General features: G+C 45.0%; 1 protein-coding gene across 1 annotated transcript in view; it reads left to right on the forward strand.

The window, feature by feature from the left end:
* The first annotated feature begins 6,277 nt into the window (after positions 1-6,277).
* LOC112989899 (uncharacterized) overlaps positions 6,278-26,314 on the forward strand; it is a 46,272-nt gene continuing 26,235 nt past the window's right edge. Inside the window, exon 1 of the mRNA XM_026111296.2 lies at positions 6,278-6,644. The gene's annotated coding sequence lies outside the window, so the exon portion shown is untranslated. The remainder of the gene's footprint in view (positions 6,645-26,314) is intronic.

Here is a 26,314-nt window from a genome sequence, read left to right on the forward strand (position 1 = left end):
AAAATTCTGTTTAAGATCTTAATACTTGTATTTAAAATGTAATCCTGCAAAAAATGAGCATTCTAATAATATATGTTTTTCTTCTCAGACAGACAACCTTGTATCCTATCTGCAGTGTGTTCTTAAGCAAGTTTGTAATCTATCAGTGATGTGGTTGGCTATAAACATAACCCTCTTTCAATACTCTCTTGGTAACCTTGGCCTTGAGGTGTGTTTTTCTATGCTGCAAGCTGTGTTATCTTCCAGTGAATGGTCAGAGCAGTTATTTTTTCCAGTGTGGGCAGGAACCCTGGGCAGCCCAAGTAAGTGATTCCTCATGACTTTTGCTGCTGCAGGACACCCAGGAGCAAGGTGCTGCATCTGCTGTGGGTTCGGGCCTGCCCCATGTCTCTGGGCACTCCACGGCCCTGAAGCAGGTCTCCAGAAAGCACTAAAATGCAACCAGTTAGGGAGGCTATCAGGAGTCGGTGCTCGAATATGGCTGGTTCCTGACTGTGAGAAGAGTTGCTGCATGGACGCAACTCAGACGGGTTACAGCTGCGTCGGTGGTAATTTTGCAAAATGGAAGGAGGGCCAGGATTATGCATAGTTGCACTGAACCCTAAATAATAATACAATTTCTTCTTCCTATCTTGGAAATGTGTAGAGAAAGTTTAATTATTTACATGCTGGCTTTGAACAGGTAACCTCTGGAAAAGCACAAGTCCAAATTCCATCCGGGCTGATACAGTCCTTTGTATTTTGAAGGCAGATGCATTGAATAGCTGTGAGTTTATGTTTGGTGATCATTCATGCTTTTGATCAGCATTACACACTGAGTAGCAGCAAGGGCAGAGGTTTATTCTGTTTTTACTGTTCAGGAGCTCCACATCCATTGCTGTCATGCAGCTCACTGTTCATTTTGTACACATTGTTTGTAAAATGCCTTCGTTTCCCTGCTCCACAACATTATCATTATTATTAGCTATTATCTTTAGTAGTTCAGGAATTAGTAAACAGGAAAAAGGGGAGCAGAAGAGGAAGGTTATAGTGTTAGATACACATACAGCCATTATCTTCTAGTAGTTATTGTTGCTTTTATTGCTATACAGAAGAGCTGAAATGGAGAGTGTTTGGATCTGAGTGCACTAAAAAGGCTCAGTGTTCAGTCAACAGCATGAGGCAGGCTCTGCCCCAAATCTCTTGTTAACTCAATAGACACCATGACGCTCCCTCCTGCCCTTCCTCCCTCTCTTCCAGTGTGTGTCTGTGTATGAAAGGGAGGAGCCTCAGCAAAGAGAAGCAACCAGCTTTCTCAGCAGAATATAAACTAGTGTGCGATAGCTGTTTAGGGAAAAGGATGCTTTCTCTGTATCCTCATGTTTCCTATCAGGGCAGCAGCGCTGTGGGGATGCAGGCCCTTCCCCGGACTTCCAGCCAGCACTGCTCAGTGTGAGACCCACATACTGGCTCATCTGGTGAAGTAACATTACCTGCACCTCCCACCTCACCTAGCCAGCAGCTACATCCAAGGTCAAGTGCAATTCACCATGGTATTCTGTGTGTAAGTGTGAATTTTTAAGGAAGAAACAGATACAGTAACACAGTGCTTGGGGAATGGTGGCGCCCTGATGTTAGGCAGATGTTACATACTCTGAATTTTAAGCATGGCATATCTTCAGCTCAGAGTGCATGGGAAAAATGCATCCGGCTACATGTACTCAACAGCCACACTGAGTGGTCTCACTGTCTGTTTGCTAGGATAACATGTATTTTCATCCTAGTATTCCTTTAGTTTTTAACATATAACTGTGTGTGATTTGCTTTGCATGTGTTTTTCTGCTTCCATGACTTCCCAATAGTGTACCTTTACCTTTGGCATCACACCTGGCTGGTTCTTTGTCTGTAGGAGCAGTCTGTTGGGAATTTTAAAGACAGCAGTCGCTTGGATGATAGGACAAAATAAAGCATCATTCTGAGTAAATAAAACCAGGTTTTGTATGTTTTTAAAGAGGCAAATAAAGGCAGATTCATAGAAGTGAATGAAGAGTGCAAATGGGGCTGACAGCAAAAGAGATGTCTTTTCCCCTTGTGTCTTGGCAGTAGGTGAGGGTGTGGGTGAGAGGAATCGGAGGAGTCAGGTTCCCTCAGTTTGTCCAGGTAGCAGCTTTGGCTGAGGGCCTAACTGGCATACCCTCTCACTATCCAGCAGTCGCATGTTTGTGGTTGGCAAATCTGCCTGCTGCATTTATATGGCTGTTGAGAGAAGTGGATGGGGAAGATAAGGAGTCCCTAGGGAATGTAGCTTCCAGCTGAGAGCAGGCTGTCAGAGCTGCCTGCCTGTTCATTACGCCCATTAGCAACCACTGCATTTACATTTCCATGCTGCTTGTCATAGTCAGGCTTCAGCCATTGAAATCTGTGAGTTAAGTTAAATCTCCCTTCCAGTAGTGTTTTAGTGATTGACACTTTCTTTTCCATTTCCTTAAAGAAATTGCTCAGGTCCTCTGCAGCTGTCACATGCAACATCTCTGCATATACATCCTCTCTCATCCTTTTTCTTTGGCCTCTGAACAGTGCCAAACCAGTGCTTAGGGCTCCATATTTGCTTTCCATTGTTCCCAAGAGGAGGGTGTTTTTGCCCCTAATTTTGAAAGCCCACCTCCAGAGCCTTTTCCTAATTGGGGAAACCTTGGAGATGTCAAGTGCTCTTAAAGCCCTTTTCCTGTGTGTGAAAACAGGTGGCTGCTGAGCTAGTTTCTAGGAGTCTGCACTGTAGGGTACCTCTTGCTGTGCTGTTCTGTTGTGCTTGTTTGAGCAGGGAGGAGTTCTCTTGTTCTAAAATAATACGAGGGCATTGCTGGGAGAGCTGGAGTGTGGAGACATTACTAAGGCCCAGCTAGTGGTTATATATGTGCTTTTGCTGGCAGACCTAGTAGGGGAGAAGGTATCCCTGATGTTTGTGGCAAAAGCAAAGGAAAGGTCTGATTTGAAGGCAAAGGAGAATCTTGTACATTCTCCAGAACTAAACCTTCGAAGGGACTGTTTGGCTAGGAGGGCAGAGCTATGTATTTGGAAACAGGCAGCTAGAGATAGAGCAGAACAGCTTCTGTCTCCAACGTCCAATTTTATATCCATTACAGACTTGCCTTTACTGCAACATCAAAGGCATTTTGCGGAGCACTGTAATTTTTGTAGTGGGTAATGCTGAATTTGTAGGTTGCAATGCAGAATTTGCTGCTAGTTCGATATGCTTTGCCATCAGCTTGAATACAGCTTATATGCCTACAGCTGGTGCAGGCTGCTTAATAAAAATACAGAGATTACCTTTGGTAATGAAGCAAATAATACATGACTGCGACACAGTGCCAAAGTCTTTGAATGCTCTAGTGGTTTGCAGCTCAAATATTTATATTACTAAAGTAAATTATTTGCCAAACTGAAAAGAAAGGAGTGGTACTTAAAATAAGAAAAGAGAGGCAGAAACTTTGTTCTTACGCTTTTCACATGCCAAATGTGATGTACGCTTATGATAGTGCATAGATTGGTAGCAATATTAAAATAACTGATAACACATATTGTATCTAGGAGTGGCATAATGAATTAAGCCTGGTTTTGGCCTGTGTGGATTCTGTGATGTCTAAAAAAACCTGACTTTATTTGATTTTGCATCAGTAGAAGCACTACTAATGTCTTGCTCTATGCAACTACCCATGCCCTGTGTATCCAAATGTCAGTGTATCTGAAATTACGCGGTGGGTTCAGGAATAGGTAGGTGGGAACTAAGAGACAGGCAGTAGCATTTCTGCTTCAGTGGCTGCTGTTGTCATGAAGCATCAGAATAAACTGCAATTTGCAGCTGGGCAGGTCTCACTGAGTTTTGTATCTAGTGTGCCTTCCCTGCACTAAAGAACACAAAACAGTACTTCTTAAAGTTGCGCACAACCACTCCACCCTCTGTAAATGAAGAGATACTCAAGAAGAATACACTGGCTGTTTTCAGTGTTGTTTTGCTGCACCTCACCCACAGTTCGTTTTTAATCGTTCTCATGAATGAGTTGTATTCACTTTCTATCATGTTACTTTTCATTGTTGCCTTCAGCAGGCACTTCTCAAAGGGTTCTTTAGGGTTTAATGTACTGTTTGTCCTGGAAATAAGGCATGACTTATTCAGAAATGTGTAATAAATGCACAGTTCATCTTGTTTCTGATTGTTTACACAGCAGATGGATTAATGGATGATTAGGCGATGGATAAATATTCAGCTAAGACTATTTCTCCATTCTAGTTTAAGTTATAGTCGCTGTTAAGTCCTGCACCTGGGGAGGAATAATTCCATGCACCAGTACAGGCTGGTGACCAACCAGCTGGAGAGCAGTTCTACAGAGAAGGACCTGGGGCCCTGGTGGACACCAAGCTGAACATGAGCCAGCAATGTGCCCTTGCAGCAAAGAAGGCCAATGGTATCCTGGGCTGCATTAGGGTGAGTGCTGCGAGAAGGTGGGGGGATTGCCAGTTCCACTTCTGCGCTCCCCAGTACAAGAAGGACATGGACATACTGGAGTGAGTACAGCGAAGGTATGCAAAGAAAATTAAGGACTAAAGCATCTCTCATATGAGAAGAGGCTGAGGGAGCTGAGACTCTTCAGCCTGGAGAAGAGAAGGCTCGGGAAGGATCTAATCAATGTGCATAAATATCTGATGGGAAGGTGCAAGACTTGCAGACTATCCTCAGCAGTGCCCAGTGACAGGGTGAGAGGCAACAGGCACAAACTGAAACACAGGAAACTCTGTCTGAATACAGGAAAACACTTCACTGTGAGGGTGGCTGAGCACTGGAACAGGTTGGCCAGAGAGGTTGCGGAGTCTCCATCCTTGGAGATATTCAAAAGCTGTCTGGACAAGGTCCTGAGCAACCTGCTCTAGGTAACCCTGCTTGACCAGGAGGCTGGACCAGATGATCTTTGCCAACCTCAACTAGCCTGTGATTCTGTGATTCTGTAGTGGAGAATGTGTGGATGTAGATGGGATCTCTAAGGTCACATGTAAGTGCTTGTGGGCTCATTCAAGGCCATGGAGATACATTGATTTATATGTTTAACTCAGAGATCTCACTTCTAGGAAGTCCTGCCTGATAGTCGGTTTGTGCACTTATTCCTGATTATACAATGTAGATATACAAGTTTCTGTGTTTATAAATGGTTATTTTTAGTTTGTAGATAACCAGTTCTTTTGATTGTTAGCACCTGCTGTGGCTAAACAAGGCCCCTCTTTTCCCTGCTTTGCCTTTTTTCCTGGTGCATTGAGACAAGGAGTGCTGTGACAAGGACTTTTGATAGTTTGATCTGTCTGCTGCAGGGGTAAATCCCTGTGACAGTCTGTGTACTCTGGAGAATGTCTAGCAATGCACATTTGATAAAACTTCTTTTTGTTTTAGAGACAGCTCCTTTTGAATCTCAGTGCCACTGCTGCTCCCGAAGAGGCCTGCAGTGGAGCTGGTTCATACAGATGGAGCTTTAAATGTCCTGCCCTGCAGGTATAAGGGAGTCCCATCACTTTCTCTGCAGAGTCCTGAGCGCCTGCACCCTGCGAAACGCTGAGTGGGCAGGAGGGGTGAACGACTTGGCCCACACAGCTTGTCCGACAGGGTGCTAATTCTGGTGCATGGGGAGGCATATGCTATGACGTGTGCGGACAGATAGCTCACAGTTTACTCAATTCCTGGAGCAGCAGGGAAACGGGCAAAGTAGCAGTGAGCTGCCAAGTCACAATCTGCTAGCTAGATTGCTTGAGAGTCAGCGCAAAACCCCATATCCCTTGCTATAGGCTAAACCGCTCAGTGACATTTTCTCTTTCCCTTAGAAAAGGTCTTAAGAGGCAGCTCTGCAGTTTACTTCACGTTATGGCAGATCTGCCTGATTTTTGCTTGTTTACTCATTTTGCTTCTGCTCTGCAAACAGTGTTGTGTTTACAATAGTGATTCCAACCTACGCATTCCTGATGAAAGATCGGTGGAAAGCATGCTCACTGCTGGGGAGGTCAGTCACCCTGCATGCACAGACGCTGGACAGGACTGTTGCACAAGAGACTGCACAACATATTCATCCAAAAAACCTGCTTACATGAGCAAGTGGAACAAAGGAGAGCTATTAATCATGGGTTTCCCATAGCAGTCTCTCTCATGGACCACTGAGTGATGGCTGCTTCTCAATGAGTAAGTATAAGTATGAGATAAAATGAAGCCAAATTCTTAAGCTGTTACTCAGGACCAGCTAAACCTTCAGCCACTAGCTCTGACCACTTTTGAAAACTTGGCATGAATCAGCTGCAAGGCAGACATGTGCCAGAGCTGTGAAAATCCCCACATGTCTTAATTCTTGTCCTATGGCTTAGTTAAATCTTTGCCATTTCCCACCTACATTAACTATGTTTAAAGGTTTTTAGAGGTCCTGGCAGTGTTTTCATTGTCCACAGTCCATGCTAAGGCATATAAGGACAGGCAGGATTCTGTTCTCAAATCCAGCTTTGAGAATCTCTCCACAGCATGTCCCTGGAAGAAACTCCTGTTTTATTTATTTTGGTTTGACCTTTGGCTATGCCTGGACACCCGGTCATGGGCCGGAACTTCACTGGCTGAACACCAACACAGCAATTTGCGGATACATGTAAGTGACTTCAGTTCATTTTAGCCATATCTCTGCAGCATTTCCCCAAGCCAGTCATTTGTGCTTCAGCTGATCAGGGTACAAACTGAACTCTGGCTTGCCTAGCTCAGCCTGCCAAGAAAAGCATTAGCTAAGCAGAAGCAGCCTGTAGCTGAGGGCAAAGGTGAGAATGCACTGAAGTATCCGCATCTCGACAGAGAAAGGATGCAGCTACAATCAAAACAGGGCAAGGGGCCTGGGCAGACACACCGCCGCTTTACGTGACCGGGATGAGCATGCTGCACTGCATACTGAGAGAGGCCTCGTTGTCTCCATGCATTACCCCTGCCTATTTTGACTGAGGTGCAGGACAAATGCAAGAAGCCCATCTGTATGGCCTTGGTGACATTTTTCTGTTTCTTGGTGTTGCTTTGTTGTGCTCAGAGAGGTCTTGAATGTGTCGGACTATTGTGTATATCTCTGCCGGAGCCAAGCAGAAATATTTGTACAGCTGGTTTTGCAGTTGCCCTCTCCGTAACGTGCAGGCTAGGGGATAGAAAGGGCCCCTGAGTGCTGTGGCACCTCTCTGAAAAGAGAATTCACTGCTTAATCATAGCTGGGAGACAGAATACAGAGGCTGAAGTTCTGCCTCTATGTCTACGAAGGAGTGGGGAGTAGAGTGGGGGAGGAGAGCTTTAACCATCACCTATCCCCTTAGCGCTGGCTGGTGCGGTTGCCTGATCCCACGCCATATAGCATGACACTGCGTCGCTCCCTGGTTCCATTTAGATTAGAGCTTGACCAGTGTGACCTGCGTTTCCAGACCTTGTTTTGAACATAGCAGATGCAAGCCCTGCTCTGGCAAAAGCCCTTCTGTATCCATGGTTATGCCCCAAGGACACAGGACAGTGTTTCTTATCTATTTCCCAAGGAATGGTCTCGTCAGAGTTCTTGAACTGGCTGTGCACAATCCTTTCTTGTTCTGACAAGTCTTTGCCACATTGATAAATTCCATCTATTAAAAAAACACACCCATGGGCTATAGATGACCTGATAAAATGAACTTGACTTCCAGTTACAACTGACTTTCTTTTCAGGCTATCTTTTATATCTATTTCTGCACTGGCAAAACTGATTGGACTGTGGGCCTTGAAGCTCAAAGACTGAACATTAGAGATACCAGTTCTGCATTTCCCTGAACTTTGGCAGCATTCAAAAGACTGGATTTACATCTTGACCTCCCTATCTGCCAAGTGTCTATTTGGCAAAGTAATTTTCTAGAGTGTCAGGCTTTGATTCTCAATTCAGTTCAGCCCTCTCTGGGGGAAGAGGCAGCTCCCTGCCCCTGCGGTGAATCCAGGACCTGGCCAGGAGGCAGCTTGGCTGTTGGCATACATTAGTACCATCCTTTAGCAGTCCTGGCTGCGGTCAGCCAGAGGCTGTTCTAGCCATAGGGAATGCCTGGAGCATAATGCTCTTTTCCTTTAGTTACCCCTTACCTTGGTGCCTAGCAGGGACAACCTCTGAATCCATTGGCATGACGGTAGCTTTGGTCACTTCTGAAAGTTCAGGCCTATGCACAAAACCTCTCCCTTCTCATGGGAGGGCTGAGAAAATCCCCATGTTTTAGCTCCAGTCCTGTGTCTTGATTGAATCTTTCCCATTCCCCATTAACATTAACGGTGGACCTTTAGAAGCACTGGCAAATTTGCACAGATGTGCCTGTATTTGTGACAGAGCCAGGTGTAGCCATGGAGAGGATGACGGGTCTGTGCACCTGACATGGACGTGCAGCACAGCTATCTTGGCGCTTCCTTGTTTTATCCTCCACTAAATGTGCCCTTTTAGGATTAATATGAAGAATTCACTTAACATTTTCTTCATGCCCTATCCCCAACATGCCTCTCTAGGCCCTGCTCTTTCTTTGTTGCCATCGTGTGCATTCTCATTCCAGCTCGCTAAGGGGAAAAACAAATGCAGCCTGCAGGTCAGTGCTGTGTATTTATGCATGTATGTGCATTTATTTCCTCATTCTCGCTTTTTTCAGAGCATGAACCCAGCCAACCAACTTCTTATCAGTTTGACAGGCTGTGACTGTTGTCGTGGTGACCGCAGTAGTTGCACTATCATTACATACAGAAGGCAGCAGAAGAGGTGCCTTGACCTGTGGGTGTAGCTGTGTGTGCACATGATATGCTAGTAAGTCGCTTGGATACATGAAGATAAGATCCAATCTGGGTCTAAGTATGTGAAAAATGAAGCAAAAACAAAAGGGAGACGCATGCAAAGTTAATAACTGTAAAAGAAGAAATGAGAATGTGAGTAGGAGTTGCAAATGCTCAGCTCTTCTCAGCGTCTGATCTGTGTACCAGTCATTTAGTACATTTGTATTTGAGAGATGCTTTCCTGCCAGCTTGCTGTCTCTTTGCCTGTCTTTTTCTACCCCCTCCCCCATTTTCTCCATTTTTTTGGCTTATGGACATGAAAAAGAATAACATTAGTAGCACTTCTGAGTCATGTTTTTCACCCAGGCACACCATGCTTCACCCATTCATATGCACGTTCCTCAACAGTGTTCACCCCCATTCACTACTTACTTACTTATGTGAACTGCTCAGGCCCAATTTGTGGTGCCCTGTCACAGATCAGCTCCTGTTGTGCTAGGTGCTGAAAGAAAGTCCTGGTTCGAACAGCATCCAGTCCAAGTGGAAGACAAGGAAGAACAGATGGAAGGAGATAGAGGAGGGAGCATGAAGAAGCAGTGAGACATCATTAGTCAGCACATAGGCAATAGTGTCAGCGCACCAGCTGCCTACCACTTTGGGAAGTTTTTGCAGGCTACACAGTACGTTCCTGTTTTAGCATAGTGTTGTTGGCTGGTTCACTTAGATACTGTCAGCTTTCAGCCATCAAGGGCAATGTGGGATGGGATAACCTAGATAAAACCAAATCCTGGCGAGTACAGACTATACATTAGGTAGGGAATAAGAACATATTCAGGTCTTTTACCTTTGAAAGGCTTGTTACAAGCCTGCAAGTTTCTGTGTAGAGCAGGGAGAGTTTTAACCTGCTGGGGTCCGAGTGGGGCATGGCTCAGAGACTACGTGTGCCTGGTGTTATGTATGCCACGGCATGGTGTTGTAGACACAGTTGCTATGGTGAGGAAGTGTCCAGTTAATCCCAAACCCAGCTAATCTTCCATGGCTAATGAAGAGTTGAATATGGTTGGCTTACTGTAAAAGCTAGCCTTTCTAAACACTTTTTACCAGGCATAGCTCCACAGACATCGACAGAGCCCTACGCTGGCCCCCAAATCGTGGGAAGGTACATTTGATCCGCTGTGTGGTCTCGGTTATGTGTCCATGCCCTTAGCATTGCCCCTGCCTGTGGTCGCCAGAGGCCTTGCAGCAGATAGGGTGCCCCCCTTGGCCTGCCCAGCCTTCTCCCATGTCTGTGCCTCTTACAGCCGGCATGGGGCATATTTGCAGGAATCGTTGGGAGAGGAAGTAACTGCAGCAGAGCTGTCTCCTGGGAAGGTCTCTAACAGGGTGCTTCAGCGGAGTGTGTGTTTCCGTGGTGGTCGGTGGGGAGAAGGGACGATGCTCATGAGCAGCATGACTCAGAGCCCATGGCAAGGCTGCCGGTGGGAAGTACCAGGTTGTGTAGCTGCAGGATCAGAGCCCTGCTGACTAACAAGGAGAGGTTTGAGGTTGTTGTGGGATGGTGCTTTTGTCATGTAAAATTCATGGTGCTAGCAAGCCATCTTAAATAAAACATTACCCTCCCTGGAAAAGACACAAAGTCTTAATTTCATGCTTGTAGCAACCAAAGAAAGGATGTTAGAGTATGAGGAAAATCAGGACTGTCTTGTGTGTGCCAGTCTGATGTAGCCCTGGATTTGCTCTCGCACCAGTTTTGCGCTGGGATGACCCATGCGCATTGCCTGTGAGGAAATGTGACAGTGAGGTGAACATGACTTACTCGGGCTAAAAGGAAGAGGGGACTCGCACCTCCTGATCAGCAGAAGAGGAGCTGCATTTCTTACCTCTCCTCTTTACTTCAGCACCTGGGGTGGGTCCAAGGACTTGAGTTATACTGCATGATGCTGGTTGATGACAGAGCAGAGCTGGACCAGCTCTCTTGTTATGGGACAGCTGATAACGTGGCTCACATTACACTTCTGCTTCTGCTTTTTGTTGGCCTACCTGACTGTGCCTATTGTCCTGCACTCATTAGCGTTTCTTCTGTTACTAAGATTAGACTGTTTTCCTCATGGCACTTACAACTCACCTAGGTATTGTGTTTACTGGAATTTCTAAGGGACTTGTGAAAGTCCAGTGTACTTTGAGATAGTAAGGCACAATTATGTGGCCCTTCCTTTGTAACATGAGTTCTTCCTTTTATAGAAAGCCTGATAAATTAAGAAGAAGCTATTGTTTGTTGTTGTTACAAAAGGCTGTTGAGATAAATGGGAATCTGGCATCAACAACTAACTGCGTAATTTCAGGAGGGTAACTGAAAAGACTGGAAAGCAGTTTTTGGTACTAATGAGTGCAGAGAGTAATTGTTGCCTTCAGTTCTTTTTCAAGGCAGTATTAATTTGCTGGTTTTAACAAGAAGATAGAAAATGAATGGATCAATGGGACTAATAAAATACATTTTATTTCTATATGATTGGAATCCAAAAGGATATGGTTACCAAGAAATTCAGTGCAGCTCATGTTTGTCTCCTATAAGGTTATTCCCTGAATAGCACAATTGCTCTGAGTAAGGCATCTAGGCATATGCCTTGAAGAAATGACATTTGTGGTCTCCAGCCAGTTTCTCCCAGTATTTTGGCCTTTTCCTTTTTTTTCTTACAGATTTTACAGACAAGTAAAGATCTCGAAGGTGTGAAAGGTCTGACAAATTTTGAAAAAATCAGCTGCTGGAGAGGAGCGACGTGATTTACTGCCCTGACTTAGGCAGTAACTGGTTTTTCTGGGAGCAATATGAGAATCCTGTGGCACAGAGGCATTAGATGATAACATAATAATGCATGGCTAACCCGTCGAGCCATCCTGTGTTAGCCAGGCCATTTCAGCAAGTTCACAGGGTATATCCGATGTACTTAAAACACCCCTAGGCTCTCCTGCATGTGATTCACTCTCACCAGCTCCGAAACACAGAGCTGAGTTCCCAGGCTGTGTGGTGGAAAAGACGGCAGGGCCAGATGGCTGCATCTCCCCATTCCTTTGTGTCACCCTTGTTTGCAGGAAAGCCTGTGGTTGCCTGCCCTGAGCGGAGGACATAGCTTGTGTAGCTCCATCCACAGTGCATGCCTAATGCTCTGTGGCAGCATGGTCTTTGCTTGCAGAAAGAAATGTTATTTGTAGATTGGAAGCTGAGCTGGATCTGGTCCAGCCTGCTTTGTCTCTGCTGTGTTGTTCCCTTCCAAGTTGTTCTTGCTTCTTTTGGGGAAAGCCACCTAGACAGTACCAGCAATTAGCTCAAGGAGATAGGCTACCTAGGACAGGAGCTGCAGATCAATTAAAAAGGACAAAAACAAATTTGAGGATGCACAGTATGTCAAAGGGAGTGTCTAACTTTGGGGCTTGCAGTGCTCTCTTGGCTATGTTTGGAATTCTTTGATTTCTGCTTTGTAGCAGTGTGTAATGACTGGTTGTAGCACGATGATTCCTGGCTTAGAGAAGCTGGGGTAAGTTTAGTTTCGGAGCTCTGTAAAGAGAGCTCTGAGTTTGAATCTAGTGTTGATGACTACCTGGTAATAGAAATAGCTACCTGGCTTCCTTCACTTTCACTCTGAACAGGACATAGTTTCGTACAAAGCCGCAGTCATCTTGACAGTGCAGAGAAAGGGCTGAGGTTGCTGTTTCGAGAAGAAATGGGGGAATGATGACATTTGTTGTTGTTTGGTGGAATCTACCAGCAGGAAGTATCTGGAGCTCTTGATTCCTCTTGTATTATTAGTCAAAGGAAGCGTGAAAAGACGGAACAAATGATGAGTGCTTCTTCACTGCAAAATGCAGTGGGGGGAGGACAAAATGAACTGAGGACCCAGAAAGGTGCTTGATAGATGCATCAGAGGGGTGTCATTTCGTTATCTATAAACTTATTCAAAGAGTCTGACTCACAAACAGGAAAGGACCAGGAGGAGCTAGAACTTCTCATTCCAACTAGTTGTACTCTTGGAGTCTGGTGGGAAGATTTGTCTGATGAGAAGGCAAAAGTAAGAGAGAGAACCTTAGGGAGGCATGAGAAAGATACTTTCTAAAACAACATGACTCTTGTTTCTGGGACACTTGGAAGAAAGTAATTTTGAATGCTTATGGATGAATGGTCTAACATACAATGCAAGAGATTACATTGACTGATACCTGCTGCCTTCTGCAGATCATTGCAGAGGAAGACACCAGCTCCTGAAGTGTCGTTTGTCCACGGCAGGTAGATAAAACCGAGGTTTCAGTGCCATCACCACTATCTCAGTGGCTGCTAGTGTTAAAATGGCCTGGAAATTTCTAGAGATTATACACAGAAATTTTCTGATTTAAAATGTGTTGTAACCTGTTCTGTATTAGACAGCCTTCTGGCAGATAAAGAGGTGTTGCTCACCAAACTAAAATGGATGATTGCTTACATGTGGATGCTTACTATGGTTACTGCATGTAAAAAACTGAAATCCAGATGAGTGGACAGGGCTACATAGTCTTGATATTTTAATAAGCTGTTTTCATAAAGATGAAAACAAGTATGAGATGATTCAGGTGAGAGAAAGACCTTGAAGAATAAAATAGGAATGAAAAGTGAGGGCTGGCTAAGAATATTTTAGTATGTGATCAAAAAGCAGGAAAGCACAGAGAGGCTTGTGCTAATTTAAATTCAGTCAAGCTAGGTGGAGTGAAAGCAGTTATAAAAAGTAAAACAAAGGCAAATCCTTACACATAACAAATGGAAAAAAGGAGAAGCTGATAGTAATTAATCTAAATCAGTGGTTAGGATCTATAGTAAAAAGTCAGTAAGGCAAACCAAAGGACCCACAGAGAAGTCTGTGGTCAGCAGAGTTAAAAACAACAAGGATAATATTAAAAGTATATTAGATGAGCAAAGAATTTGAGGAATGGTATCAGTCCATTGCCAGATGGAAATTGTCAATAGAAATTTTGATAGTGCCAGAAAACCAAAAATGTGTAATAAACATTACTATTTCTTAATGAGGAAAAAACCATGTCAAATAATAGTACACGTATGTCCTTTCCATCAAACAGTAATTTAGGAGGTACTAAATAATACCTGCTAAAGCCAGATGCATTAGATCAGGAGTAACTAATATATTGCATCAACAATTTTAAGAGGGCTAGCTGAGGTTCTCAGTGGTTGAGTCAGATTCTTTAAATATCTTGAGAAACTCAGGAAATTCTGGAGAGCTGGAAGAATGATTTTGAAAGTATTAACAGATCACTGAGATAATTTGGTGTTTGATCCCAAACATGGTTGAGTAGCTGATACAGACTTGTTTAATAAAGAATTAGAGAGAGAATGATAGAACCAGTGCTAATTAATATGAGATTATAAGTCTAGTTGATGAACTAATAAGTAGTTTGGAAAGTAATAAGTAGTTTGGTGCAATAGACTTTCCATGGTGCATTTGACTTTGATTAAGAAAGCTGAATTATTAAAATCATCATGGCGTGTATGAAATAGAATAAAGTCAGGCTACCGCATCTCAAAATTCAATTATAAATTGGGAACTAGCATTAGGAAAACATATTTCTAGGGAGATCCTCCAGAAACTAAAAGGCTTGACAATGAGCTTGAGGAGGTCAGTCTCGTTAGCTTATCAAAAGGGAGGTTTGATTGTCTACCCAATAGTAGAAATGTGATAATATAGGTGTCTTTGATCAAACTGATCATGGTAAAATAAGATCCAGTGCCTGGAAGATAAAACAAGAGAAAACCAAACTAGAAAGAAGGCATATTTTTTTCGACAACAAAAGGTTAATAGCTACTGGCATAACTTCCTTTGAATAATTCTGGAATAGTTCAAATAAAGATTGGTGCTTTCTTCTCAAGGATATGTTCACATTCAAATAGGAATTAATTCTGAGTGGCCTCCTCATTTACATTCTGTAGGACAATGCATGCTTGATCACAGCAGTCCCGTCCAGCATGCCAGTCTCTAAATCCCTGCAATACCTGAGCAAACAAACTGGTAAATAATATTAGTACCGCTAAAATCTTGATCCTACTGTAGCCCCATAACTCTTTGACTAGCAATGCTATTAACTTTTCCTGAAGATGTCAAAATGATGGGCTTACAGCATCTTTTGATTTTGCTTTGAAGAGTACTTCTTTAACAATGATTATTTAGGCTCGGATACAACTGCGTGCTTTTCACAGGTGACGTTTCACACCAGCAATTTGCAGGGCATGTTTCCTCCCTGTGTTTCCCTCTGTGGGAAGAGCTGTATTTTCGCTGTTGGGATTTCAGCTCCCAGATCTCTTCTGGTTTGCTGAGTGTGTATAGGTACTTTGGTGTTTCCTGAGCTGTGGCCTGCAGCAGGGTGACCTGGGGCACATGCCAGAGGGGCAGCTGCCTTGGGGCTTCAGCCTGTTGGGAGCATTGCAATGACTAGGAGTGGCTCCCCAAAAGGGTCCAGGTTCATGGGACAGCAGTTCCTGGGCAGCTGCCCTCATGCTTTTATCCTCTAAGCAGCAAAATCCAATGTTGCCTGCACAGCTGTGAAACCAAGTGCCAGCTGTGTCCCCCAGCTGGGCAGAAGCCCTGGCTAGTAGTGCTGTCCCAGGGCAGCTGGGCAAGCAAGATTCCCGTGCAGGGCTTGCCTGTTTTAGATGTCCACATAGGTCTGAGAGGAAGAGCACTGCCTGTGCCTCTTTACTAGCTGTGAAAGGAGTCCAGATGATCAGCAGAGATGTAGCCTTCACAGTAGCCACATTGAGGTTAGATAAAACGACTCGCATCCCTAGTGTCTGAAGCACATGTTAACTCATACACTAGGCAAAGACTCTGGATTCCCCAGATGGGTCAGATGCAAACCAGACAGGTAGAAACCTAGTACCTAGGGCCCCAGCTAGGCTTAGGACTTAAAAACACAAGACGGGGATCTCTCGAGGAAGAGATCTACCCTGTTTCAGCTGTCTGATGCATATCGCTTGAGGTTGTGACCACTAACCTGCTGAATGAAAACATGGTCCAGGATTTTGTTACCTTGAGCTGTTTTGCGTGTGCCAAGGAGATATAAAAAGGTCTTGGAAAATAAACCTGAAACTCCAGACAAGGTTTCTGTTGCTAAACTTGGATCTTAGGCTGACTTTTGTCCAGCTGCTGAGATCCTGGGTCTAACCTTGCAGGAGTTGTGAAGATCTAATTGCCGTTTCTCAAGCTCTGTCTGACCCCCCAACTCCCACAGTTCCCTGACAACTTTTCTTCTCATATCTTTGTTTCTTGTTACCTACATCCTGATATTGCCTTTCCATAGCCTCTCCATGCTCTTGACTGGTTTGGTTTGCTCACTGCTACATATGCTCTGTTTCACAGACTGCTAAGGCATGTGAACTACAAGGTCTCTTGATTTAACCTAACTCTGTATTTTCAAAAGAGGCTAGAGATTTCAGTAAGCAATCCAAAGAACTAGAAAAGCAAACCACTCGAAACAAGGCAGACAGGAAGATACACAGTGGATCTTTTTGTGCTCTCATAAATAAAAGTCAGACGATCACATGTTTTTCTAAAAATAACACCCATGGTGAGTAGGAATAATACTGACCTAGTTCGCATGTTACCCACATACAAAAATAAGATGGTGAGGAAACATCAGTTGTCTGATGTGGTATTTGCATTCATTGAACCAGATCTGAATTGAGAAGTGGCTAATTAGATTGGATATTCTCATCTCTGCTGCCCTTCTAGAGATTTCAGTGAAGTGGGAAAGGGGGATGCTTGCTGGTAAGATTGCCCAGAGCAGTTGCTTCCCTTCTGCGGGGGCTCGGCATGTGCATTGCCACTGTCTGCAATCATGCAGTGGAGCACTGTGCCCTGCAGTCAAAGAGGGTTTGCATGAGCAGGAATCCTCTTCTCTAGATTTGGTCCAGCATATTCACATCCAGAGGAAAGGCAGATCAGAGGACACCATGTGTATGAATTTAGCTTCCTGTCTCCAACCGTGAGGCAGAGCTAGATCAAGACATTTTGCCATCGAAGGAGGCCTTCTCTGGCTGCCCAGCTCCTCCCAGCCTGGCAGTCCCCATCCTGTGACCAACACTGCAGAGCTGTGCCTCGGTGGCCTGAGAACGGCTCGTGCTAGACCCTGCCCGCTGGCTCCTCTTCATCCCGCTCCTCCAAGGCATCCTACTCACCATGCAGGCCTGGACCTGCAGCCACTCTCCATGGGCAGCACAGTATCAGTGACAGCACGGGTCAAGGGCTGGCCTCAAGCTGGCATCCCTCATAGAGAGACGCTTGGGACAGAAACCCTCTGGGTGACCTGAATTCTGGTCAGGTGGGTTAATATGAAGGGTCACTGTACCCAGCTTATGGAGGGGCCACTGGGGCCTTGAGGAGATGAGGAATATGATTATAGACAAGAGGGATCAGGAACAGAAGCAGGATGAAAAGGACTCAGATGTCCTTACTTCACGGTTGACCAGCCTTCTTGTCCCTCTGAGCCACATATCACTGTCTTCACATTACTGAGGGCCACCAGATGCACTTCCCATCCCTTGGATAGCTGAGAGGTGGGGAAGTGTCATGAGTGGTTCACAGGTAGGACAGGGCCCCTTCAAGGCTTCACTAGCTTCCGGGGGGAAAGGACGTGTGTTGTGTGTGCAGCTGATCCCGTCACGACCTGGCAATGCTGGGCTCAGCAGACCTGGCTGGCTTATTTCCTCTTGGCATCACTTTAGCCAGCAGGCCTTGAGCCAGCACAGCCTTGCTGCAGGCAGCCCGGGGGCAGGAGCCGCAGCCGAGCTGCCGGAAAGCTGCGGGTGGCTCAGGAACGGCAAGCTGGCCACCCCGCTGCGCGGTCGTGGCCCCTACGGCTTTGGCAGGTCTCAGCCTCTCCAAGGAGCTGGTGGCTCCTCAGCTGCCGCGTGTGCAGCAATGAGGGCTGTAGTCCTTTCCAGACTCCAAAATGAGAACAGAAGTATGTAGGGTTGTGCTTTGTGCAGATACGAATAAAGCTCTTTTATGACTAACGGAAGCCATTGCTTTCCCTTAAGATTATACCCTCATTTTTTTCTCTCTCATGGTAAGTGATACATGAAATTCTGACTTTCTGAACAGCCTCAGTGCTGTGAAATGTTCCCATTCAGAGAGAGAATCTAGGTCAGCCATTCAGAACAGATGCAGCCTTCATTGACCAGAATGCACGGGCCTTCATCAGGACGGCTTTTCCCGACTTGTCTTGTTCGTAACAAGCTCCTAAAATTGACAGCCATTTTGTGGACAGCAGCTCTAGCTTCCTGTCAGCAGGCTGGATGTAGGCATTGCAGATTCAATGCACCACAGTAGAAAATCAATAATATGAAATATTCATTTTGATTTTTACCTAAGATGGAGCACTCTTTTTCAGTAATGAAAATCTGTACATATGTTTAAGAGGATCTGATTCATAAGATGATACATTATGGGGATGGGACTTAAATTTTGGCTCTGATTCTGCACTTATAAATAACTGCTCTTACATATGGCATCTAATTATTTAATTGTATATGCAGATTAGATAGTCATTTACATGCTGTCCTCAATGACAGCAACTAATTGCACTGACAATTATTTCCAGGCACATATGGTAATGCCAAAGGTTTTAAATATCAGCCAATACCTGCTATACATACCAGTATTTCTCCCCCTCTCTTTTCTCCAAATAATGTTAGAACAAATTAATATCACAAGGTACATCTGCTTCCTAGAACTAGTTGTACCCAGCAGATCTGTTGTGGTATATGTTTTGTATAAGACTACAGCCTCGCTTGGAATTCCTGATATATCTGTGTGACGAGCCCCCGACACCGTGAAGCAATAGGAGAGAAAATGTTAATGTGCTTTTTCTCAGTTGTGTTTATACATGTGAAGGGGGGACAATTGCAGACATGAAGGACTCAGGTCCCCACTTGCCTCTGTATGAAGTGTGATCCATAGCCATTTTGATCCAGAAGGTACTTCACAGCTCTTCTGCTTTCCCTTTGCATAGATCTAGATGATTACACAAGGCAAGGTCAGTAGCAATCAGATCTAGGGAGTGCCCAGTTCGTTTTCTCAATCCCAACTATAAAATCAGTACAGTCTTCTTTTTCCTAATGTAAAACAGGTTTTGAGCAGGAAAGCTTACATTTTGCTGACATTTTACCCGTTTTGCCTACCTAAAATATGTATAACTGTGAACAGCGTGGTAACAGCCAAAGAGGCCTTATTTGAACATGTAACCATTTTGGGGCTTGGAAACCTTATGTCAAAAATTCATGTGGAAAATACCATAAAAAACACATTCACTCAAACCAAAAAGTTCCAGGCAACTGCCTTAAAATACAATGGCTCCATGGTGAGCTAAGATCAGTTACAGTAAACTGGTCTGTATTTTGTGTGATTTTCAGATGTTATTGACTACAAGGTATTTACTGTCTCATAGCCATGGAGTGTACAAACACCACAGCAGCCTGGCTTCCTGCTCCCCAGAACCGGTGTGTAAAGCTGAGAGGATGAATATTCTCTCTGAGATTGAAGAAAATAGCCGTGTACTTAAATGCTTTATTGAAATGTGGCCTTAATGCTGTTTTATTAATCAAGTTTCAAGAGTCTCCACTCTTGAAAGCCAGTAAGTAACATGTGCTGGAGCTCTGAGGCCCCGACAGTACAGATAACATACCTGTTCCGGATGGGAAAAAATATTGGTTCCTTTTTAAATTTGTTTGGTAATTTAGAAACATTCTTACAAGTTATCTAACTTTGGTTGCTCAAGGGCCGCATCCTTCTCGTTTGTGGAGGAGGGCTCGCTGTGAGCCATGCCTGCGAGCAGAGTCGCGGCGATGCATGTGGCAGAGGAGCACTGCTACTGTGCTGGCGGTGCTCTGCCATCCTCGCGAGCCGTGATGGCGTTTGTGGATCTTTATATAGTGCTTGCTTCACTTCACCAAGAAGTAGGAACCAACGGAAAGACGAGATACATTCTGACATGGACAGCAGATGAATGTGCTACAAATACTGTTCTCTGCCTTTGCCTGGCCTGTATCTGACGTGCTCCCCCTGAAATTTTGCCAACCTTTTCTTTTGTCTAGATTTCTTTCTTTCCTGTAACAGAAGGAGTCGGAAAAAGTTGAAGACTCTCCCAGGGCTTTGTCATCATGTAATGGTGTTATATATTCTAATGCCAAGTCTCCTCTGAATGCTTTGCTGTGTTTGGAAGAAAACACGATGGTGCAGTGTAAATGTTTTATCACCACGTGTTTGCGAGACCTGCTTTATTCAGCCTGAACTCATGTTGATTAAAATTTAATGCTTCTCTTTGTGTTCATGCAGACTTCCTCCACGGTGTATTTTACTGAAACGGGTTCAGAGGATAATTAGCTCTCTCTTAGGACTCTTTCGGGTTACCCTTGCTGCAGCAAGCCCTTCACTGAAGCTAGCTCAAGTCCAGTCGTTTGGAGCTGAGAGAAGGAGGAAAACAGAGTTTGTAAAAATCATTCAAAGCAGACCTTTTTTTGCAGTGTGACATCATGACATCTTGTTTGAAATCTTGAGCTCTTCCAGGGCTAAAGGATAAATCTTGAAAGCCATTCCATGCTCACCATGGGATGGGAATGGAGCTTGTTTTCAGTCTGTCCAGAAATGAAAATGGGAAGTATAAGATGCTAGGTGCTGAGCATTTCTGAAAATGTGACTTATTTAGGTATCTATATGAGAGTTGTACTCTTTTCTCTCACCTCGTCTCTTAAATAACCTGTCTGCAGTGTCAGATTGTCCAGCAATGAAGATGATGGCTCTGAATTGTGTTGTCAATATTCCCCATCCCAACATGTAAGAACTGTTTTGGGAAGACAGAGACTTCCGTGTTCTGCAGGTAGCTCAACAGGGCAGGATAGCTCAGCTGGCCTTTAGCTCTTCAGTTTGTCTTTGTAGCCAGAGATGCCTGCCATTAATGTTCTCCGTGTCTCCAAGGGCTAGAAATGGTTGGGGTTTGAACTCCAGTTAGTTGCATACAGCTCCTGTATGAGAAGTTTCAAGCTGTCCTGGAAACCAATCTGTAGTTATGATTTTTAGCCTCCAGATGGTGTCTAGCAGATGTGCCTATGGAGACATGTCAGTGCACTGTCAGGGAAATGCTGGTGATTAAAAATTATAGAATCACTGGCCTCTTGTGGCAGCAGAAAAAACATGCACAGAGGAGTCCTGTCAATCTAAGCCAGATAAAAGACTCAAAGTCATTTTAGGCTTATCTCTGCCCAAATGGAGATGGGACGTTCATAATACATGCTTCTTAGAAACCTTTGGATAAAATCATGGAACAACTTGAAAAGAGACATGTGGTTGAGCTAATGCGTTCTGTATTATACTAGCACACAATGCCCATAATTTATTGAAGAGAAAAGAAAGCCCTTTCCACTCCAAGGACAGCAGGCAACATTTAAATTGTAGTTTTCCTCTGGCAGACCTGCAGGATACTCTCAGGATTGCACTTTTTTGAGGTTGGGACTGGAGATGCTGTGATACAGCAGGAAAGCTGCTGAGTGGCTTGTCTTCTAGGGTTATGATCAGACTGATGGCCCTTAGGACTGCTGTGGTTTCTATTGCAGAAATATTTCCCTAAACTGGCATTAGGAGACCATTCAAGACTTGGGCCTTACGAGTGCTGAAGTAATGCAGGGGGACCCTGAGGAATAGGAGATACGGGGTGAGAAACTACTTCTGTGGGTGCTCCCCCTGCATGTTGTCCCAATCCCTTCCTAGGCAGGCAGAGGGGCCAGGTTGCCTGTCCTTTGAACCCCTCCTTGGCACTATATAGTTACTTTACAGTTTGCCGTGAGGTTTATATTGTATATACTGTATATCCAGAGGTATATGTGGTAGGAGCACGAGGTCAGAGAGTGCGTCTTCCTCACCTACTGACCATGCAGGTCTGCGGCGGTGCTGGGGAAACAGGTTGCAGCTGGCTTGACGTCAGTCTCGCTTTGTGGCCCTGACATTTTCCATGACTGCTGCTATCCCTGATGACTCCTCACCTATGCAGAAACTGTGAGCTCACCCTGAAACCTTCTTCAGAGACTTTACGTTGTGCCCAGCCCCAGCCGCACAAGCAATGGGGGCTTCTATCGAACTGGGCTGCTCGGGGGTGCCTGTGCCTAGCTGCCATCCCCATCCGGTGCGCGTAGCAAGCAGAGGAGCGCCCCGACCCCGCGGCTCCCCATCTCCATCCCGACCCCATCCTCGCCTTTAGATCAGGTGCTGCGGAGGGCTTTTGGGGCTGTAACGCGCCTTGGGGCACTGCTGGTGCAATGCGGGGGAGTATCGAGGAATGCGAAAGCCCAGAGGCAAGGAAGAGACTTGCTGTTCTCAGCTACCTGCTTTTATTCATGTGTCACTGTGTGCCCTGGATATGCTCTGCTCGCAGGCGGAGGAGTGTTTCCGAGCGTGCCAGGGGGCACATCCAGCCCGCTGCCCTTTCGTGCAGAGCCAGGTACGGCCCCTCTCTGACTCAGCCCTGCTGGCCCCTGCGGCAGGGCACGATGACATTTCTCTCCTCTCCCCATGTCCTCTGCAGATGCTAGTGCCACTCGAAGGGCTAAAACTCTCCATCCTTCCCCACTGGTAATGCAAAACCAGGCTGGCCGCTGGCGTCTGTGCAGAGGTGTGAGGGGACTTGGAAACTGCCTCACGCTCCTCCCTGTATCTGCTATTTATGCACCTCTCCACAGCTAAATATAACCTAACTCCAAACAGGGCCTTGAGATCTATTAAATATATGAAACTTAGCAAGCTTGCTTTGAAATATTTTATCATCCCCAGCATTTGGTTGAGCCTAGCAGCTCATTTTTGTGGTCTGGAGAAACAGTTTTTTAATCGGAGTGTATGATATGCCATGCATTCTTTCTCATGGATAAATCTCCCTCCTTCTTTCATAGATGCTGAAGAAAAACAGCAGGAAGTTGCAATTGCTGCAATATTCTTTTGTCCTTGCTGGAGGCCTGCAGGGAAAAATCAGGGAAAGGGAATTCCCAGCTTGGTACCAGCTTCTTTACTGAAGATGAAACTGCTACTTCTAGAAGGACTGTTTTATTCTTCTTTTACTATACGGATAAGATGTTTGTAATGCAGGGATTTTTACAGTCAGTTTAAACATCCCTACTGCTGGGCTTTTTACAGTTCGTCCTTAAAATTCTGTGTGTGTATATGTGACTTTTTTATGGTTTTCAAAGGGGGAAGCATCTTCCTTAAAACAATGCTCGTTTCATTCTGAACAAAACCAGAATTAGGCAAAATCCCCAGGAATTAGCTAAAAATGTTTCAAAGGAACAGTAAACTAGGTTACTAATTAAGTGAAAATTGAGGTCAGTTTGGAGTCAGGTCCTCGCAGTGATGAGGAAAACACAGGCAGTGCAAGTGGTTCAGCAAGCCCAAACTTGCTGTGTTTCAGTATTCAGGGCAGAGGAGGGGGCAGGATTCAATTCCCCAGTGAGCTTATTTTCAGACCTTTAGCTTGGTTTCTTAGGAGCCCAAAGCTGTTGTAAGCACGCAGCCGCTTTGCCTGTCAGTGCATTTATCTCTCCCCTCCTAATAACTCAAATTCATCTAGTTTCAGACAAATCTGGAGCAGGGGAGAAGTCTCGGATTAACTTCTGAAAAACGTGATGAAAAATCAGTGGCTGAGCAGGGAAGAAACACTCCAGTTAGTGCCCTCAGTGAGAGAAAGGATGAAAGGTCGCGTTTCCCTCTCGGTCCGACCGTGGCCATGCAGCCAGCGAGTGCTGCCCCGTGCCAGCCGGGCAGCGACCGTGGCCCCGCATTTGCAGCAGCTCTTTTTCGCCTGTTTGGGGTGACAGCAATGTGAGGGAGCAGAGCGGGCAGAGCCCGGAGGGGAGGCAGGGCTGCAGAGAAGCAACTTCATTTCAGCTGTTGCTATGAAGAAGGTTGCTTGTACTAATATTTGCATTGCTTTATTTACTGTAGCACATATATAGGTTGGCTGGAGAGCAAACAGGGAATTTGGTGAGTAACAGAGCCAGGGAAACCATGTCTGTGTACTTAAACTCGAGCTGCTGGGTGGAGTCTCTGATGTCTAATAAAGGCTGAGTCCATGCTGTGTTTTATTCCTCAGCAGGAGCATTAAGGTTCTCTCTTGTCTCCTAAGCCATGTATTTTCATGAAGCATTTAGAGATGTAGTAGTTTGTGCCAGCTACCTTCTGTCAATTTGATTTAAAATTGATCTACTCTTTCAAATGCTTTAGGGCAGGACATCAGATGAGCACAGAGATGCATGCACCCTGTGACTACATAATCTCATTTCTTTAGGAAGAGGATATCCTCATGAAATAAGTATAAATATATGCTTTCTACAGAATGATAAACAGCTAATTCTGCACAGTTAACAAAATCATCTCTTGCATGCATCCATCATGGCAATGCCAGCTACGATGTACAGGGTTTTTTTAAGCATACCTTGCTTATAATACAAGCTGGCTGTTCTTTGACTGCTGATGAAATCAAAGATGCTCTGTGTGGGTGGAGGAACACATTGTCAGACTAGAGCATAGTTTCCAGAAATGCTTTTACATGAATTCATATCCTAGGGAACCACCATATTTTCAGTGCTATACTCTACATGTTTTAGCATCGCAATTAATATTCTTTTCTGCCAGCCATCATGCCTTTGGTTCAGAATGGTGGAGAGATACCAGCATGTTCTGGAAGCAAAGAGGGAGGTGAAAAAAAAGAGTCAGATCTCTCTCTCCACATACTGCGGATCCAGCTCTCTGTTAGCACTCAAGTGTATTTCATATAACAGATGCTGCTGAGCACAGAGTTTCCATTGTATATGCTTCACTGTATTCACATGGAGTCTCTGCCAAGCAAGAAGCGGCATCATTACATTGCTAGAATTGGAATATTAGTGTAACTGGACTCTTGCAGAGTCATTTCATTTGAAGAGAAGTGCTAATAGTCTGACTTCATCTGATTAGCATCCCAACCAAATGCCTATTGTTCAAGTGAGGCACACAATCCACTTGTTGTGAAGAGATTTTATGTATATGGGCAAAGAAAATGGGAAGCAGCAAGATAAGAAGTTAAGTCAACAGAGAAGCAGTGTAAAAATTTATCTGAGATGTTCTGTTTAGAGAAAGCTCCTAAAGACAAAGGAGTTACAGTTTTTCCAAGAAGGAAATACAGAGTCTCCATGACATGGGGAGGCTATGGGCTTTTCCAGTAGCTCCAGGCAATGGGTGAAACTCCTGAACACTGGGGATGTTCCCAAGAAGACAATGTCCTTCTCTTTCACAGTGAGCACAGCAAGGTCAGGGCAGAAAGGAGAATTACCCCTGTAGAGAACGTCATACTGCAGAGTAATAGAGGCATTGAAATGCCAGGAACAAGGAGCTGTAGCGTGCAATCATTGTTGGGAGAGCGGGCTTCCAAGAAGTAGCTTTTGAGGAAGAAGAAGGTCATTTGGTACACCTGACAAAGGAGACTGTTCAGAAAGAAGACTGTACTTGTTACAGTGCCATGTTCATCTGGCTTCCTGCTACCTTTCTGTCTGCTTTGAAGGGACCCTCTCAGGTGGATAGCTTGGGTGCCCATGGAAGGGGGCAGTGAAATGCAGCAGTGCCCTGATTGCCCTGTCTGAAGCGATAGTTTTAGATGGCAAACAATTCCTTTGCATTATATTAACACCTGGTGAAAGACCTTTATTGTAGATTGATCTTGGCACTTTTCAGCTCTTCCATTGTAAAGACACAGCCTCTCTAGGGGCTTTGCTTGTCTGGGCAGAAAAGCATTCATGGAAGCACTATAGGATAGCCCTAGGATGTTCCAAGAGGGGGGATTAAAATCCCTGTCTTTTAGCTTCAGAACTTCAGCTTGATCTGTAAAATAGCATTAGAGACAAAGGAGCACCCCACATGTGCTGCTAAGGCACACAGACCCAGGAAAGCAAGCTGCTGGTGGGCATCCTGGCAGCTCCTTTGCAGTGTCCCCTGTTCTGGCAGGGTGGACAGTCACACCATGCTTCAACCCTTGCCCTCAGAAATAGAGATTTGTGGGCAGAGATATCCTGAGTGGGTAAAGATGGGTGGCTGCTCCTAAGAGGACAGGGGGAAGTCATCACCTCATGCTGCTGTTTGGGGCTCAGCCCCACAGTCAGAGAGGCCACCCCCAAATTACCGTCCCTTTGCAGGATGTCCGTAGCTGTCTACTCCCTGTGGCAACTGTGTACTTTGCCTATAGACACATATTGCTGCTGGTTCATGAACCACGTGAAGGCAGAGCAGGTGAGCTGTCTGGGTGGTTGGTGCTGCCCTGCTCAGATGGGGTATATCCGAATGGTACTCTGATCTTGGGGGGTCTCTGCAGTGGTTTTGGTTGAGTGGATCGAGGCGACTGGGGAGTATGAGATGGTCCTAGCCTCAGGAAGTCTATCCATCTCTGCCCAGTCACTGCCCACTTTCCAGAGGCCCATATTTCCTTCCC

Source organism: Dromaius novaehollandiae, chromosome 5 (assembly GCF_036370855.1).
Source record: "Dromaius novaehollandiae isolate bDroNov1 chromosome 5, bDroNov1.hap1, whole genome shotgun sequence".
Lineage (NCBI taxonomy): Eukaryota > Metazoa > Chordata > Aves > Casuariiformes > Dromaiidae > Dromaius > Dromaius novaehollandiae.